Below are 16,309 nucleotides of genomic sequence, written 5' to 3' on the forward strand. Positions count from 1 at the left end.
TCATTCTAGTTCAAGCTAAATGTGTAAAATTTTTGTCAGAACTGGGATTTGAACCCATGCCTCCATTTGGAGATCAGAACACCCACACAATGTGAAGAAACATTTCTTGAGGATGGCGCCATGGACCACTCGGCCATCCTGACAAGACGTTTTGGTGATTTCGGTTGCCTCTAGAAATATTATCTACTCTTAGTACTCTGTTGCTCTATTACCACTGTCAAGGAGCTGTATTAACACTCTGCACCTAGGCCCTTTTGCAAATGCACTTCATAAAGCATGACCTTGGCACCAAGTCAAACTTTTCAGATCCTTTCTACCAAATCTGCTTGAGCAAAGCAAGTAGAAAAAGATGTCCCAGGTGATCTTCAAGTGTTTGGTTGATTCGCACACCACAAACAAAAATGGTGACCCTGCAGCGGACTGCGTGGCCTAATGGATAAGGCGTCTGACTTCGGATCAGAAGATTGAGGGTTCAAGTCCCTTCGTGGTTGTTTTCTATGCTGCTTTCCAGTTCCTGTGACCTTTCCTTGCAAATTCTTACTCCTTTTAAATTAAATCGTAACTTTACCCATAAAGCTACGCTAAAGGCTGCTATTTTGCTGAAGCCCAGAGCCCCCAAACAGCAGTAAATCATAAAGTGGAGCTAAACCAATTGATTTAACAGTTTCAAAAAACAGTTAGAATCCTGAAATCCCGGGATTGATAACTGTCACATTTGCTTGTGTTCTCAACCAAACTGTCAAACCATCAAATGGCTGGTGTCATAACTGATCACATGTGCAGCACCATTGCCGTTGCAGTTTAAACAGAAGCAGCTTCATTGGCTGTAAAGTATAGGAGGGTTTAATTGAGCTTTAAGGCTGTCAATAGATGAGCCTCCCCAAACTCAGCAGTGCCCAAATATGTGTAAAATGGGAGAGCAACTAAGTATGTGCAGAGCAGGGTGAAACAGTGTATTACTGGATTTTCAAGTGTATGGACACTTATTTGTAATGTTTTACATAACTATACATGCAAAACAGGCCAATGTGAAGAGATCTAGCAAGACTTACTTTTCTGACTAAAGTTGCACGTGAAATAAGAGATTTTACAGCATTGGCTAGCAGAGTTTTCAGAAGAATTTGATCTTTATGAAGGATCTGCAAAGTTTTTGGGATTCTTTGTTTTTGTTTTCTTGTCAGTGACATGGTAGCATGAAAACACAGTGGAAGTGGTCATTCTAGTTCAAGCTAAATGTGTAAACTTTTTGTCAGAAGTGGGATTTGAACCCACGCCTCCATTTGGAGACCAGAACACCCACACAATGCGAAGAAACATTTCTTGAGTCTGGCGCCTTAGACCACTCGGCCATCCTGACAAGACATTTTGATAATCTTGGTTGTCTCTAGATATATCATCTACTCGTGGTACTCTGTTGATCTATTACCACTGTCAAGGAGATGTATTAACACTCTGCATCTAGGCCCTTTTGCAAATGCACTTCATAAAGCATGACCTTGGCACCAAGTCAAACTTTTCAGATCTTTTCTACCAAATCTGCTTGAGCAAAGCAAGTAGAAGAAGATGTCCCAGGTGATCTTCAAGTGTTTGGCTGATTCGCACACCACAAACAAAAATGGTGGCCCTGCAGCGGACTGCGTGGCCTAATGGATAAGGCGTCTGACTTCGGATCAGAAGATTGAGGGTTCGAGTCCCTTCGTGGTCGTTTTCTATGCTGCTTTCCAGTTCCTGTGACCTTTCCTTGCAAATTCTTACTCCTTTTAAATTAAATCGCAACTTTACCCATAACAACTTGCTTCTTGCTAAAGGCTGCTATTTTGCTGAAGCCCAGAGCCCCCAAACAGCAGTAAATCATAAAGTGGAGCTAAACCAATTGATTTAACAGTTTCAAAAAACAGTTAGAATCCTGAAATCCCGGGATTGATAACTGTCACATTTGCTTGTGTTCTCAACCAAACTGTCAAACCATCAAATGGCTGGTGTCATAACTGATCACATGTGCAGCACCATTGCCGTTGCAGTTTAAACAGAAGCAGCTTCATTGGCTGTAAAGGATAGGAGGGTTTAATTGAGCTTTAAGGCTGTCAATAGATGAGCCTCCCCAAACTCAGCAGTGCCCAAATATGCGTAAAATGGGAGAGCAACTGAGTATGTGCAGAGCAGGGTGAAACAGTGTATTACTGGATTTTCAAGTGTATGGACACTTATTTGTAATGTTTTACATAACTATACATGCAAAACAGGCCAATGTGAATAGATCTAGCAAGACTTACTTTTCTGACTAAAGTTGCACGTGAAATAAGAGATTTTACAGCATGGCCTAGCAGAGTTTTCAGAAGAATTTGATCTTTATGAAGGATCTGCAAAGTTTTGAGATTCTTTGTTTTTGTTTTCTTGTCAGTGACATGGTAGCATGAAAACACAGTGGAAGTGGTCATTCTAGTTCAAGCTAAATGTGTAAACTTTTTGTCAGAAGTGGGATTTGAACCCACGCCTCCATTTGGAGACCAGAACACCCACACAATGTGAAGAAACATTTCTTGAGTCTGGCGCCTTAGACCACTCGGCCATCCCGACAAGACATTTTGATGTTCTTGGTTGCCTCTAGATATATCATCTACTCGTGGTACTCTGTTGATCTATTACCACTGTCAAGGAGCTGTATTAACACTCTGCACCTAGGCCCTTTTGCAAATGCACTTCATAAAGCATGACCTTGGCACCAAGTCAAACTTTTCAGATCCTTTCTACCAAATCTGCTTGAGCAAAGCAAGTAGAAGAAGATGTCCCAGGTGATCTTCAAGTGTTTGGCTGATTCGCACACCACAAACAAAAATGGTGGTTCGGTGGCAGACTGCGTGGCCTAATGGATAAGGTGTCTGACTTCGGATTAGAAGATTGAGGGTTCGAGTCCCTTCGTGGTCGTTTTCTATGCTGCTTTCCAGTTCCTGTGACCTTTACTTGCAAATTCTTGCTCCTTTTAAATTAAATCGCAACTTTACCCATAAAAACTTGCTTCTTGCTAAAGGCTGCTATTTTGCTGAAGCCCAGAGCCCCCAAACAGCAGTAAATCATAAAGTGGAGCTAAACCAATTGATTTAACAGTTTCAAAAAACAGTTAGAATCCTGAAATCCCGGAATTGATAACTGTCACATTTGCTTGTGTTCTCAACCAAATTGTCAAACCATCAAATGGCTGGTGTCATAACTGATCACATGTGCAGCACCATGGCCGTTGCAGTTTAAACAGAAGCAGTTTCATTGGCTGTAAAGGATAGGAGGGTTTAATTGAGCTTTAAGGCTGTCAATAGATGAGCCTCCCCAAACTCAGCAGTGCCCAAATATGCGTAAAATGGGAGAGCAACTGAGTATGTGCAGAGCAGGGTGAAACAGTGTATTACTGGATTTTCAAGTGTATGGACACTTATTTGTAATGTTTTACATAACTATACATGCAAAACAGGCCAATGTGAAGAGATCTAGCAAGACTTACTTTTCTGACTAAAGTTGCACGTGAAATAAGAGATTTTACAGCATGGCCTAGCAGAGTTTTCAGAAGAATTTGATCTTTATGAAGGATCTGCAAAGTTTTGGGATTCTTTGTTTTTGTTTTCTTGTCAGTGACATGGTAGCATGTCAAAAAACAGTTAGAATCCTGAAATCCCGGGATTGATAACTGTCACATTTGCTTGTGTTCTCAACCAAACTGTCAAACCATCAAATGGCTGGTGTCATAACTGATCACATGTGCAGCACCATGGCCGTTGCAGTTTAAACAGAAGCAGCTTCATTGGCTGTAAAGGATAGGAGGGTTTAATTGAGCTTTAAGGCTGTCAATAGATGAGCCTCCCCAAACTCAGCAGTGCCCAAATATGCGTAAAATGGGAGAGCAACTGAGTATGTGCAGAGCAGGGTGAAACAGTGTATTACTGGATTTTCAAGTGTATGGACACCTATTTGTAATGTTTTACATAACTATACATGCAAAACAGGCCAATGTGAAGAGATCTAGCAAGACTTACTTTTCTGACTAAAGTTGCACGTGAAATAAGAGATTTTACAGCATGGCCTAGCAGAGTTTTCAGAAGAATTTGATCTTTATGAAGGATCTGCAAAGTTTTGGGATTCTTTGTTTTTGTTTTCTTGTCAGTGACATGGTAGCATGAAAACAGAGTGGAAGTGGTCATTCTAGTTCAAGCTAAATGTGTAAACTTTTTGTCAGAAGTGGGATTTGAACCCACGCCTCCATTTGGAGACCAGAACACCCACACAATGTGAAGAAACATTTGCTTGAGTCTGGCGCCTTAGACCACTCGGCCATCCTGACAAGACATTTCAATATTTTTGGTTGCCTCTAGATATATCATCTACTCGTGGTACTCTGTTGATTTATTACCACTGTCAAGGAGCTGTATTAACACTCTGCACCTAGGCCCTTTTGCAAATGCACTTCATAAAGCATGACCTTGGCACCAAGTTAAACTTTTCAGATCCTTACTACCAAATCTGCTTGAGCAAAGCAAGTAGAAGAAGATGTCCCAGGTGATCTTCAAGTGTTTGGCTGATTCGCACACCACAAACAAAAATGGTGGCCCAGTGGCTGACTGTGTGGCCTAATGGATAAGGAATCTGACTTCGGATCAGAAGATTGAGGGTTCGAGTCCCTTCGTGGTCGTTTTCTATGCTGCTTTCCAGTTCCTGTGACCTTTACTTGCAAATTCTTGCTCCTTTTAAATTAAATCGCATCTTTACCCATAACAACTTGCTTCTTGCTAAAGGCTGCTATTTTGCTGAAGCCCAGAGCCCCCAAACAGCAGTAAATCATAAAGTGGAGCTAAACCAATTGATTTAACAGTTTCAAAAAACAGTTAGAATCCTGAAATCCCGGGATTGATAACTGTCACATTTGCTTGTGTTCTCAACCAAACTGTCAAACCATCAAATGGCTGGTGTCATAACTGATCACATGTGCAGCACCATTGCCGTTGCAGTTTAAACAGAAGCAGCTTCATTGGCTGTAAAGTATAGGAGGGTTTAATTGAGCTTTAAGGCTGTCAATAGATGAGCCTCCCCAAACTCAGCAGTGCCCAAATATGTGTAAAATGGGAGAGCAACTAAGTATGTGCAGAGCAGGGTGAAACAGTGTATTACTGGATTTTCAAGTGTATGGACACTTATTTGTAATGTTTTACATAACTATACATGCAAAACAGGCCAATGTGAAGAGATCTAGCAAGACTTACTTTTCTGACTAAAGTTGCACGTGAAATAAGAGATTTTACAGCATTGGCTAGCAGAGTTTTCAGAAGAATTTGATCTTTATGAAGGATCTGCAAAGTTTTTGGGATTCTTTGTTTTTGTTTTCTTGTCAGTGACATGGTAGCATGAAAACAGAGTGGAAGTGGTCATTCTAGTTCAAGCTAAATGTGTAAACTTTTTGTCAGAAGTGGGATTTGAACCCACGCCTCCATTTGGAGACCAGAACACCCACACAATGTGAAGAAACATTTGCTTGAGTCTGGCGCCTTAGACCACTCGGCCATCCTGACAAGACATTTCAATATTTTTGGTTGCCTCTAGATATATCATCTACTCGTGGTACTCTGTTGATTTATTACCACTGTCAAGGAGCTGTATTAACACTCTGCACCTAGGCCCTTTTGCAAATGCACTTCATAAAGCATGACCTTGGCACCAAGTTAAACTTTTCAGATCCTTACTACCAAATCTGCTTGAGCAAAGCAAGTAGAAGAAGATGTCCCAGGTGATCTTCAAGTGTTTGGCTGATTCGCACACCACAAACAAAAATGGTGGCCCAGTGGCTGACTGTGTGGCCTAATGGATAAGGAATCTGACTTCGGATCAGAAGATTGAGGGTTCGAGTCCCTTCGTGGTCGTTTTCTATGCTGCTTTCCAGTTCCTGTGACCTTTACTTGCAAATTCTTGCTCCTTTTAAATTAAATCGCATCTTTACCCATAACAACTTGCTTCTTGCTAAAGGCTGCTATTTTGCTGAAGCCCAGAGCCCCCAAACAGCAGTAAATCATAAAGTGGAGCTAAACCAATTGATTTAACAGTTTCAAAAAACAGTTAGAATCCTGAAATCCCGGGATTGATAACTGTCACATTTGCTTGTGTTCTCAACCAAACTGTCAAACCATCAAATGGCTGGTGTCATAACTGATCACATGTGCAGCACCATTGCCGTTGCAGTTTAAACAGAAGCAGCTTCATTGGCTGTAAAGTATAGGAGGGTTTAATTGAGCTTTAAGGCTGTCAATAGATGAGCCTCCCCAAACTCAGCAGTGCCCAAATATGTGTAAAATGGGAGAGCAACTAAGTATGTGCAGAGCAGGGTGAAACAGTGTATTACTGGATTTTCAAGTGTATGGACACTTATTTGTAATGTTTTACATAACTATACATGCAAAACAGGCCAATGTGAAGAGATCTAGCAAGACTTACTTTTCTGACTAAAGTTGCACGTGAAATAAGAGATTTTACAGCATTGGCTAGCAGAGTTTTCAGAAGAATTTGATCTTTATGAAGGATCTGCAAAGTTTTTGGGATTCTTTGTTTTTGTTTTCTTGTCAGTGACATGGTAGCATGAAAACACAGTGGAAGTGGTCATTCTAGTTCAAGCTAAATGTGTAAACTTTTTGTCAGAAGTGGGATTTGAACCCACGCCTCCATTTGGAGACCAGAACACCCACACGATGTGAAGAAACATTTCTTGAGTCTGGCGCCTTAGACCACTCGGCCATCCTGACAAGACATTTTGATAATCTTGGTTGTCTCTAGATATATCATCTACTCGTGGTACTCTGTTGATCTATTACCACTGTCAAGGAGATGTATTAACACTCTGCATCTAGGCCCTTTTGCAAATGCACTTCATAAAGCATGACCTTGGCACCAAGTCAAACTTTTCAGATCTTTTCTACCAAATCTGCTTGAGCAAAGCAAGTAGAAGAAGATGTCCCAGGTGATCTTCAAGTGTTTGGCTGATTCGCACACCACAAACAAAAATGGTGGCCCTGCAGCGGACTGCGTGGCCTAATGGATAAGGCGTCTGACTTCGGATCAGAAGATTGAGGGTTCGAGTCCCTTCGTGGTCGTTTTCTATGCTGCTTTCCAGTTCCTGTGACCTTTCCTTGCAAATTCTTACTCCTTTTAAATTAAATCGCAACTTTACCCATAACAACTTGCTTCTTGCTAAAGGCTGCTATTTTGCTGAAGCCCAGAGCCCCCAAACAGCAGTAAATCATAAAGTGGAGCTAAACCAATTGATTTAACAGTTTCAAAAAACAGTTAGAATCCTGAAATCCCGGGATTGATAACTGTCACATTTGCTTGTGTTCTCAACCAAACTGTCAAACCATCAAATGGCTGGTGTCATAACTGATCACATGTGCAGCACCATTGCCGTTGCAGTTTAAACAGAAGCAGCTTCATTGGCTGTAAAGGATAGGAGGGTTTAATTGAGCTTTAAGGCTGTCAATAGATGAGCCTCCCCAAACTCAGCAGTGCCCAAATATGCGTAAAATGGGAGAGCAACTGAGTATGTGCAGAGCAGGGTGAAACAGTGTATTACTGGATTTTCAAGTGTATGGACACTTATTTGTAATGTTTTACATAACTATACATGCAAAACAGGCCAATGTGAATAGATCTAGCAAGACTTACTTTTCTGACTAAAGTTGCACGTGAAATAAGAGATTTTACAGCATGGCCTAGCAGAGTTTTCAGAAGAATTTGATCTTTATGAAGGATCTGCAAAGTTTTGAGATTCTTTGTTTTTGTTTTCTTGTCAGTGACATGGTAGCATGTCAAAAAACAGTTAGAATCCTGAAATCCCGGGATTGATAACTGTCACATTTGCTTGTGTTCTCAACCAAACTGTCAAACCATCAAATGGCTGGTGTCATAACTGATCACATGTGCAGCACCATGGCCGTTGCAGTTTAAACAGAAGCAGCTTCATTGGCTGTAAAGGATAGGAGGGTTTAATTGAGCTTTAAGGCTGTCAATAGATGAGCCTCCCCAAACTCAGCAGTGCCCAAATATGCGTAAAATGGGAGAGCAACTGAGTATGTGCAGAGCAGGGTGAAACAGTGTATTACTGGATTTTCAAGTGTATGGACACCTATTTGTAATGTTTTACATAACTATACATGCAAAACAGGCCAATGTGAAGAGATCTAGCAAGACTTACTTTTCTGACTAAAGTTGCACGTGAAATAAGAGATTTTACAGCATGGCCTAGCAGAGTTTTCAGAAGAATTTGATCTTTATGAAGGATCTGCAAAGTTTTGGGATTCTTTGTTTTTGTTTTCTTGTCAGTGACATGGTAGCATGAAAACACAGTGGAAGTGGTCATTCTAGTTCAAGCTAAATGTGTAAACTTTTTGTCAGAAGTGGGATTTGAACCCACGCCTCCATTTGGAGACCAGAACACCCACACAATGTGAAGAAACATTTCTTGAGTCTGGCACCTTAGACCACTCGGCCATCCTGACAAGACATTTCGATATTTTTGGTTGCCTCTAGATATATCATCTACTCGTGGTACTCTGTTGATTTATTACCACTGTCAAGGAGCTGTATTAACACTCTGCACCTAGGCCCTTTTGCAAATGCACTTCATAAAGCATGACCTTGGCACCAAGTCAAACTTTTCAGATCCTTACTACCAAATCTGCTTGAGCAAAGCAAGTAGAAGAAGATGTCCCAGGTGATCTTCAAGTGTTTGGCTGATTCGCACACCACAAACAAAAATGGTGGCCCAGCGGCAGACTGCGTGGCCTAATGGATAAGGCGTCTGACTTCGGATCAGAAGATTGAGGGTTCGAGTCCCTTCGTGGTCGTTTTCTATGCTGCTTTCCAGTTCCTGTGACCTTTACCTGCAAATTCTTGCTCCTTTTAAATTAAATCGCATCTTTACCCATAACAACTTGCTTCTTGCTAAAGGCTGCTATTTTGCTGAAGCCAAGAGCCCCCAAACAGCAGTAAATCATAAAGTGGAGCTAAACCAATTGATTTAACAGTTTCAAAAAACAGTTAGAATCCTGAAATCCCGGGATTGATAACTGTCACATTTGCTTGTGTTCTCAACCAAACTGTCAAACCATCAAATGGCTGGTGTCATAACTGATCACATGTGCAGCACCATGGCCGTTGCAGTTTAAACAGAAGCAGCTTCATTGGCTGTAAAGGATAGGAGGGTTTAATTGAGCTTTAAGGCTGTCAATAGATGAGCCTCCCCAAACTCAGCAGTGCCCAAATATGCGTAAAATGGGAGAGCAACTGAGTATGTGCAGAGCAGGGTGAAACAGTGTATTACTGGATTTTCAAGTGTATGGACACCTATTTGTAATGTTTTACATAACTATACATGCAAAACAGGCCAATGTGAAGAGATCTAGCAAGACTTACTTTTCTGACTAAAGTTGCACGTGAAATAAGAGATTTTACAGCATGGCCTAGCAGAGTTTTCAGAAGAATTTGATCTTTATGAAGGATCTGCAAAGTTTTGGGATTCTTTGTTTTTGTTTTCTTGTCAGTGACATGTTAGCATGAAAACACAGTGGAAGTGGTAATTCTAGTTCAAGCTAAATGTGTAAACTTTTTGTCAGAAGTGGGATTTGAACCCTCGCCTCCATTTGGAGACCAGAACACCCACACAATGTGAAGAAACATTTCTTGAGTCTGGCGCCTTAGACCACTCGGCCATCCTGACAAGACATTTTGATATTTTTGGTTGCCTCTAGATATATCATCTACTCGTGGTACTCTGTTGATTTATTACCACTGTCAAGGAGCTGTATTAACACTCTGCACCTAGGCCCTTTTGCAAATGCACTTCATAAAGCATGACCTTGGCACCAAGTCAAACTTTTCAGATCCTTACTACCAAATCTGCTTGAGCAAAGCAAGTAGAAGAAGATGTCCCAGGTGATCTTCAAGTGTTTGGCTGATTTGCACACCACAAACAAAAATGGTGGCCCAGTGGCTGACTGCGTGGCCTAATGGATAAGGCGTCTGACTTCGGATCAGAAGATTGAGGGTTCGAGTCCCTTCGTGGTCGTTTTCTATGCTGCTTTCCAGTTCCTGTGACCTTTACTTGCAAATTCTTGCTCCTTTTAAATTAAATCGCATCTTTACCCATAACAACTTGCTTCTTGCTAAAGGCTGCTATTTTGCTGAAGCCAAGAGCCCCCAAACAGCAGTAAATCATAAAGTGGAGCTAAACCAATTGATTTAACAGTTTCAAAAAACAGTTAGAATCCTGAAATCCCGGGATTGATAACTGTCACATTTGCTTGTGTTCTCAACCAAACTGTCAAACCATCAAATGGCTGGTGTCATAACTGATCACATGTGCAGCACCATGGCCGTTGCAGTTTAAACAGAAGCAGCTTCATTGGCTGTAAAGGATAGGAGGGTTTAATTGAGCTTTAAGGCTGTCAATAGATGAGCCTCCCCAAACTCAGCAGTGCCCAAATATGCGTAAAATGGGAGAGCAACTGAGTATGTGCAGAGCAGGGTGAAACAGTGTATTACTGGATTTTCAAGTGTATGGACACCTATTTGTAATGTTTTACATAACTATACATGCAAAACAGGCCAATGTGAAGAGATCTAGCAAGACTTACTTTTCTGACTAAAGTTGCACGTGAAATAAGAGATTTTACAGCATGGCCTAGCAGAGTTTTCAGAAGAATTTGATCTTTATGAAGGATCTGCAAAGTTTTGGGATTCTTTGTTTTTGTTTTCTTGTCAGTGACATGGTAGCATGAAAACACAGTGGAAGTGGTCATTCTAGTTCAAGCTAAATGTGTAAACTTTTTGTCAGAAGTGGGATTTGAACCCACGCCTCCATTTGGAGACCAGAACACCCACACAATGTGAAGAAACATTTCTTGAGTCTGGCGCCTTAGACCACTCGGCCATCCTGACAAGACATTTCAATATTTTTGGTTGCCTCTAGATATATCATCTACTCGTGGTACTCTGTTGATTTATTACCACTGTCAAGGAGCTGTATTAACACTCTGCACCTAGGCCCTTTTGCAAATGCACTTCATAAAGCATGACCTTGGCACCAAGTCAAACTTTTCAGATCCTTACTACCAAATCTGCTTGAGCAAAGCAAGTAGAAGAAGATGTCCCAGGTGATCTTCAAGTGTTTGGCTGATTCGCACACCACAAACAAAAATGGTGGCCCAGTGGCTGACTGCGTGGCCTAATGGATAAGGCGTCTGACTTCGGATCAGAAGATTGAGGGTTCGAGTCCCTTCGTGGTCATTTTCTATGCTGCTTTCCAGTTCCTGTGACCTTTACTTGCAAATTCTTGCTCCTTTTAAATTAAATCGCATCTTTACCCATAACAACTTGCTTCTTGCTAAAGGCTGCTATTTTGCTGAAGCCAAGAGCCCCCAAACAGCAGTAAATCATAAAGTGGAGCTAAACCAATTGATTTAACAGTTTCAAAAAACAGTTAGAATCCTGAAATCCCGGGATTGATAACTGTCACATTTGCTTGTGTTCTCAACCAAACTGTCAAACCATCAAATGGCTGGTGTCATAACTGATCACATGTGCAGCACCATGGCCGTTGCAGTTTAAACAGAAGCAGCTTCATTGGCTGTAAAGGATAGGAGGGTTTAATTGAGCTTTAAGGCTGTCAATAGATGAGCCTCCCCAAACTCAGCAGTGCCCAAATATGCGTAAAATGGGAGAGCAACTGAGTATGTGCAGAGAAGGGTGAAACAGTGTATTACTGGATTTTCAAGTGTATGGACACCTATTTGTAATGTTTTACATAACTATACATGCAAAACAGGCCAATGTGAAGAGATCTAGCAAGACTTACTTTTCTGACTAAAGTTGCACGTGAAATAAGAGATTTTACAGCATGGCCTAGCAGAGTTTTCAGAAGAATTTGATCTTTATGAAGGATCTGCAAAGTTTTGGGATTCTTTGTTTTTGTTTTCTTGTCAGTGACATGGTAGCATGAAAACACAGTGGAAGTGGTCATTCTAGTTCAAGCTAAATGTGTAAACTTTTTGTCAGAAGTGGGATTTGAACCCACGCCTCCATTTGGAGACCAGAACACCCACACAATGTGAAGAAACATTTCTTGAGTCTGGCACCTTAGACCACTCGGCCATCCTGACAAGACATTTCGATATTTTTGGTTGCCTCTAGATATATCATCTACTCGTGGTACTCTGTTGATTTATTACCACTGTCAAGGAGCTGTATTAACACTCTGCACCTAGGCCCTTTTGCAAATGCACTTCATAAAGCATGACCTTGGCACCAAGTCAAACTTTTCAGATCCTTACTACCAAATCTGCTTGAGCAAAGCAAGTAGAAGAAGATGTCCCAGGTGATCTTCAAGTGTTTGGCTGATTCGCACACCACAAACAAAAATGGTGGCCCAGCGGCAGACTGCGTGGCCTAATGGATAAGGCGTCTGACTTCGGATCAGAAGATTGAGGGTTCGAGTCCCTTCGTGGTCGTTTTCTATGCTGCTTTCCAGTTCCTGTGACCTTTACTTGCAAATTCTTGCTCCTTTTAAATTAAATCGCATCTTTACCCATAACAACTTGCTTCTTGCTAAAGGCTGCTATTTTGCTGAAGCCAAGAGCCCCCAAACAGCAGTAAATCATAAAGTGGAGCTAAACCAATTGATTTAACAGTTTCAAAAAACAGTTAGAATCCTGAAATCCCGGGATTGATAACTGTCACATTTGCTTGTGTTCTCAACCAAACTGTCAAACCATCAAATGGCTGGTGTCATAACTGATCACATGTGCAGCACCATGGCCGTTGCAGTTTAAACAGAAGCAGCTTCATTGGCTGTAAAGGATAGGAGGGTTTAATTGAGCTTTAAGGCTGTCAATAGATGAGCCTCCCCAAACTCAGCAGTGCCCAAATATGCGTAAAATGGGAGAGCAACTGAGTATGTGCAGAGCAGGGTGAAACAGTGTATTACTGGATTTTCAAGTGTATGGACACCTATTTGTAATGTTTTACATAACTATACATGCAAAACAGGCCAATGTGAAGAGATCTAGCAAGACTTACTTTTCTGACTAAAGTTGCACGTGAAATAAGAGATTTTACAGCATGGCCTAGCAGAGTTTTCAGAAGAATTTGATCTTTATGAAGGATCTGCAAAGTTTTGGGATTCTTTGTTTTTGTTTTCTTGTCAGTGACATGTTAGCATGAAAACACAGTGGAAGTGGTAATTCTAGTTCAAGCTAAATGTGTAAACTTTTTGTCAGAAGTGGGATTTGAACCCTCGCCTCCATTTGGAGACCAGAACACCCACACAATGTGAAGAAACATTTCTTGAGTCTGGCGCCTTAGACCACTCGGCCATCCTGACAAGACATTTTGATATTTTTGGTTGCCTCTAGATATATCATCTACTCGTGGTACTCTGTTGATTTATTACCACTGTCAAGGAGCTGTATTAACACTCTGCACCTAGGCCCTTTTGCAAATGCACTTCATAAAGCATGACCTTGGCACCAAGTCAAACTTTTCAGATCCTTACTACCAAATCTGCTTGAGCAAAGCAAGTAGAAGAAGATGTCCCAGGTGATCTTCAAGTGTTTGGCTGATTTGCACACCACAAACAAAAATGGTGGCCCAGTGGCTGACTGCGTGGCCTAATGGATAAGGCGTCTGACTTCGGATCAGAAGATTGAGGGTTCGAGTCCCTTCGTGGTCGTTTTCTATGCTGCTTTCCAGTTCCTGTGACCTTTACTTGCAAATTCTTGCTCCTTTTAAATTAAATCGCATCTTTACCCATAACAACTTGCTTCTTGCTAAAGGCTGCTATTTTGCTGAAGCCAAGAGCCCCCAAACAGCAGTAAATCATAAAGTGGAGCTAAACCAATTGATTTAACAGTTTCAAAAAACAGTTAGAATCCTGAAATCCCGGGATTGATAACTGTCACATTTGCTTGTGTTCTCAACCAAACTGTCAAACCATCAAATGGCTGGTGTCATAACTGATCACATGTGCAGCACCATGGCCGTTGCAGTTTAAACAGAAGCAGCTTCATTGGCTGTAAAGGATAGGAGGGTTTAATTGAGCTTTAAGGCTGTCAATAGATGAGCCTCCCCAAACTCAGCAGTGCCCAAATATGCGTAAAATGGGAGAGCAACTGAGTATGTGCAGAGCAGGGTGAAACAGTGTATTACTGGATTTTCAAGTGTATGGACACCTATTTGTAATGTTTTACATAACTATACATGCAAAACAGGCCAATGTGAAGAGATCTAGCAAGACTTACTTTTCTGACTAAAGTTGCACGTGAAATAAGAGATTTTACAGCATGGCCTAGCAGAGTTTTCAGAAGAATTTGATCTTTATGAAGGATCTGCAAAGTTTTGGGATTCTTTGTTTTTGTTTTCTTGTCAGTGACATGTTAGCATGAAAACACAGTGGAAGTGGTCATTCTAGTTCAAGCTAAATGTGTAAACTTTTTGTCAGAAGTGGGATTTGAACCCACGCCTCCATTTGGAGACCAGAACACCCACACAATGTGAAGAAACATTTCTTGAGTCTGGCGCCTTAGACCACTCGGCCATCCTGACAAGACATTTTGCTATTCTTGGTTGCCTCTAGATATATCATATACTCGTGGTACTCTGTTGATCTATTACCACTGTCAAGGAGCTGTATTAACACTCTGCACCTAGGCCCTTTTGCAAATGCACTTCATAAAGCATGACCTTGGCACCAAGTCAAACTTTTCAGATCCTTTCTACCAAATCTGCTTGAGCAAAGCAAGTAGAAGAAGATGTCCCAGGTGATCTTCAAGTGTTTGGCTGATTCGCACACCACAAACAAAAATGGTGGCCCAGTGGCAGACTGCGTGGCCTAATGGATAAGGCGTCTGACTTCGGATCAGAAGATTGAGGGTTCGAGTCCCTTCGTGGTCGTTTTCTATGCTGCTTTCCAGTTCCTGTGACCTTTACTTGCAAATTCTTGCTCCTTTTAAATTAAATCGCATCTTTACCCATAACAACTTGCTTCTTGCTAAAGGCTGCTATTTTGCTGAAGCCAAGAGCCCCCAAACAGCAGTAAATCATAAAGTGGAGCTAAACCAATTGATTTAACAGTTTCAAAAAACAGTTAGAATCCTGAAATCCCGGGATTGATAACTGTCACATTTGCTTGTGTTCTCAACCAAACTGTCAAACCATCAAATGGCTGGTGTCATAACTGATCACATGTGCAGCACCATGGCCGTTGCAGTTTAAACAGAAGCAGCTTCATTGGCTGTAAAGGATAGGAGGGTTTAATTGAGCTTTAAGGCTGTCAATAGATGAGCCTCCCCAAACTCAGCAGTGCCCAAATATGCGTAAAATGGGAGAGCAACTGAGTATGTGCAGAGCAGGGTGAAACAGTGTATTACTGGATTTTCAAGTGTATGGACACCTATTTGTAATGTTTTACATAACTGTACATGCAAAACAGGCCAATGTGAAGAGATCTAGCAAGACTTACTTTTCTGACTAAAGTTGCACGTGAAATAAGAGATTTTACAGCATGGCCTAGCAGAGTTTTCAGAAGAATTTGATCTTTATGAAGGATCTGCAAAGTTTTGGGATTCTTTGTTTTTGTTTTCTTGTCAGTGACATGGTAGCATGAAAACACAGTGGAAGTGGTCATTCTAGTTCAAGCTAAATGTGTAAACTTTTTGTCAGAAGTGGGATTTGAACCCACGCCTCCATTTGGAGACCAGAACACCCACACAATGTGAAGAAACATTTCTTGAGTCTGGCGCCTTAGACCACTCGGCCATCCTGACAAGACATTTCGATATTTTTGGTTGCCTCTAGATATATCATCTACTCGTGGTACTCTGTTGATTTATTACCACTGTCAAGGAGCTGTATTAACACTCTGCACCTAGGCCCTTTTGCAAATGCACTTCATAAAGCATGACCTTGGCACCAAGTCAAACTTTTCAGATCCTTACTACCAAATCTGCTTGAGCAAAGCAAGTAGAAGAAGATGTCCCAGGTGATCTTCAAGTGTTTGGCTGATTCGCACACCACAAACAAAAATGGTGGCCAAGTGGCTGACTGTGTGGCCTAATGGATAAGGCGTCTGACTTCGGATCAGAAGATTGAGGGTTCGAGTCCCTTCGTGGTCGTTTTCTATGCTGCTTTCCAGTTCCTGTGACCTTTACTTGCAAATTCTTGCTCCTTTTAAATTAAATCGCATCTTTACCCATAACAACTTGCTTCTTGCTAAAGGCTGCTATTTTGCTGAAGC

At 41.4% G+C, this 16,309-nt stretch overlaps 23 non-coding genes across 23 annotated transcripts; 11 read left to right on the forward strand and 12 right to left on the reverse strand.

The window, feature by feature from the left end:
* The first annotated feature begins 418 nt into the window (after positions 1-418).
* On the forward strand, positions 419-491 carry TRNAR-UCG (transfer RNA arginine (anticodon UCG)). Its single transcript has one exon. It is a non-coding gene; the product is annotated as a tRNA-Arg (tRNA).
* Positions 492-1,247: 756 nt separating this feature from the next.
* TRNAL-CAA (transfer RNA leucine (anticodon CAA)) lies at positions 1,248-1,357 on the reverse strand. Its single transcript has 2 exons — positions 1,320-1,357; positions 1,248-1,293 (listed from the first exon to the last, which is right to left on the reverse strand). It is a non-coding gene; the product is annotated as a tRNA-Leu (tRNA).
* A 275-nt stretch (positions 1,358-1,632) lies between these two features.
* TRNAR-UCG (transfer RNA arginine (anticodon UCG)) lies at positions 1,633-1,705 on the forward strand. Its single transcript has one exon. It is a non-coding gene; the product is annotated as a tRNA-Arg (tRNA).
* Positions 1,706-2,467: 762 nt separating this feature from the next.
* Positions 2,468-2,577, reverse strand: TRNAL-CAA (transfer RNA leucine (anticodon CAA)). The gene is made up of 2 exons: positions 2,540-2,577; positions 2,468-2,513 (listed from the first exon to the last, which is right to left on the reverse strand). It is a non-coding gene; the product is annotated as a tRNA-Leu (tRNA).
* A 275-nt stretch (positions 2,578-2,852) lies between these two features.
* TRNAR-UCG (transfer RNA arginine (anticodon UCG)) lies at positions 2,853-2,925 on the forward strand. The gene has a single exon. It is a non-coding gene; the product is annotated as a tRNA-Arg (tRNA).
* A 1,291-nt stretch (positions 2,926-4,216) lies between these two features.
* Positions 4,217-4,327, reverse strand: TRNAL-CAA (transfer RNA leucine (anticodon CAA)). Its single transcript has 2 exons — positions 4,290-4,327; positions 4,217-4,262 (listed from the first exon to the last, which is right to left on the reverse strand). It is a non-coding gene; the product is annotated as a tRNA-Leu (tRNA).
* A 1,111-nt stretch (positions 4,328-5,438) lies between these two features.
* TRNAL-CAA (transfer RNA leucine (anticodon CAA)) lies at positions 5,439-5,549 on the reverse strand. The gene is made up of 2 exons: positions 5,512-5,549; positions 5,439-5,484 (listed from the first exon to the last, which is right to left on the reverse strand). It is a non-coding gene; the product is annotated as a tRNA-Leu (tRNA).
* A 1,111-nt stretch (positions 5,550-6,660) lies between these two features.
* Positions 6,661-6,770, reverse strand: TRNAL-CAA (transfer RNA leucine (anticodon CAA)). The gene is made up of 2 exons: positions 6,733-6,770; positions 6,661-6,706 (listed from the first exon to the last, which is right to left on the reverse strand). It is a non-coding gene; the product is annotated as a tRNA-Leu (tRNA).
* Positions 6,771-7,045: 275 nt separating this feature from the next.
* On the forward strand, positions 7,046-7,118 carry TRNAR-UCG (transfer RNA arginine (anticodon UCG)). The gene has a single exon. It is a non-coding gene; the product is annotated as a tRNA-Arg (tRNA).
* Positions 7,119-8,409: 1,291 nt separating this feature from the next.
* On the reverse strand, positions 8,410-8,519 carry TRNAL-CAA (transfer RNA leucine (anticodon CAA)). Its single transcript has 2 exons — positions 8,482-8,519; positions 8,410-8,455 (listed from the first exon to the last, which is right to left on the reverse strand). It is a non-coding gene; the product is annotated as a tRNA-Leu (tRNA).
* Positions 8,520-8,794: 275 nt separating this feature from the next.
* On the forward strand, positions 8,795-8,867 carry TRNAR-UCG (transfer RNA arginine (anticodon UCG)). Its single transcript has one exon. It is a non-coding gene; the product is annotated as a tRNA-Arg (tRNA).
* A 762-nt stretch (positions 8,868-9,629) lies between these two features.
* On the reverse strand, positions 9,630-9,739 carry TRNAL-CAA (transfer RNA leucine (anticodon CAA)). The gene is made up of 2 exons: positions 9,702-9,739; positions 9,630-9,675 (listed from the first exon to the last, which is right to left on the reverse strand). It is a non-coding gene; the product is annotated as a tRNA-Leu (tRNA).
* A 275-nt stretch (positions 9,740-10,014) lies between these two features.
* TRNAR-UCG (transfer RNA arginine (anticodon UCG)) lies at positions 10,015-10,087 on the forward strand. The gene has a single exon. It is a non-coding gene; the product is annotated as a tRNA-Arg (tRNA).
* A 762-nt stretch (positions 10,088-10,849) lies between these two features.
* Positions 10,850-10,959, reverse strand: TRNAL-CAA (transfer RNA leucine (anticodon CAA)). Its single transcript has 2 exons — positions 10,922-10,959; positions 10,850-10,895 (listed from the first exon to the last, which is right to left on the reverse strand). It is a non-coding gene; the product is annotated as a tRNA-Leu (tRNA).
* A 275-nt stretch (positions 10,960-11,234) lies between these two features.
* On the forward strand, positions 11,235-11,307 carry TRNAR-UCG (transfer RNA arginine (anticodon UCG)). The gene has a single exon. It is a non-coding gene; the product is annotated as a tRNA-Arg (tRNA).
* A 762-nt stretch (positions 11,308-12,069) lies between these two features.
* Positions 12,070-12,179, reverse strand: TRNAL-CAA (transfer RNA leucine (anticodon CAA)). Its single transcript has 2 exons — positions 12,142-12,179; positions 12,070-12,115 (listed from the first exon to the last, which is right to left on the reverse strand). It is a non-coding gene; the product is annotated as a tRNA-Leu (tRNA).
* A 275-nt stretch (positions 12,180-12,454) lies between these two features.
* TRNAR-UCG (transfer RNA arginine (anticodon UCG)) lies at positions 12,455-12,527 on the forward strand. Its single transcript has one exon. It is a non-coding gene; the product is annotated as a tRNA-Arg (tRNA).
* Positions 12,528-13,289: 762 nt separating this feature from the next.
* Positions 13,290-13,399, reverse strand: TRNAL-CAA (transfer RNA leucine (anticodon CAA)). The gene is made up of 2 exons: positions 13,362-13,399; positions 13,290-13,335 (listed from the first exon to the last, which is right to left on the reverse strand). It is a non-coding gene; the product is annotated as a tRNA-Leu (tRNA).
* A 275-nt stretch (positions 13,400-13,674) lies between these two features.
* On the forward strand, positions 13,675-13,747 carry TRNAR-UCG (transfer RNA arginine (anticodon UCG)). The gene has a single exon. It is a non-coding gene; the product is annotated as a tRNA-Arg (tRNA).
* Positions 13,748-14,509: 762 nt separating this feature from the next.
* Positions 14,510-14,619, reverse strand: TRNAL-CAA (transfer RNA leucine (anticodon CAA)). Its single transcript has 2 exons — positions 14,582-14,619; positions 14,510-14,555 (listed from the first exon to the last, which is right to left on the reverse strand). It is a non-coding gene; the product is annotated as a tRNA-Leu (tRNA).
* Positions 14,620-14,894: 275 nt separating this feature from the next.
* Positions 14,895-14,967, forward strand: TRNAR-UCG (transfer RNA arginine (anticodon UCG)). Its single transcript has one exon. It is a non-coding gene; the product is annotated as a tRNA-Arg (tRNA).
* A 762-nt stretch (positions 14,968-15,729) lies between these two features.
* On the reverse strand, positions 15,730-15,839 carry TRNAL-CAA (transfer RNA leucine (anticodon CAA)). The gene is made up of 2 exons: positions 15,802-15,839; positions 15,730-15,775 (listed from the first exon to the last, which is right to left on the reverse strand). It is a non-coding gene; the product is annotated as a tRNA-Leu (tRNA).
* A 275-nt stretch (positions 15,840-16,114) lies between these two features.
* Positions 16,115-16,187, forward strand: TRNAR-UCG (transfer RNA arginine (anticodon UCG)). The gene has a single exon. It is a non-coding gene; the product is annotated as a tRNA-Arg (tRNA).
* The last annotated feature ends 122 nt before the right edge of the window (positions 16,188-16,309 follow it).

This window comes from Aquarana catesbeiana, linkage group LG12 (genome assembly GCF_042186555.1).
Source record: "Aquarana catesbeiana isolate 2022-GZ linkage group LG12, ASM4218655v1, whole genome shotgun sequence".
Classification (NCBI taxonomy): domain Eukaryota; kingdom Metazoa; phylum Chordata; class Amphibia; order Anura; family Ranidae; genus Aquarana; species Aquarana catesbeiana.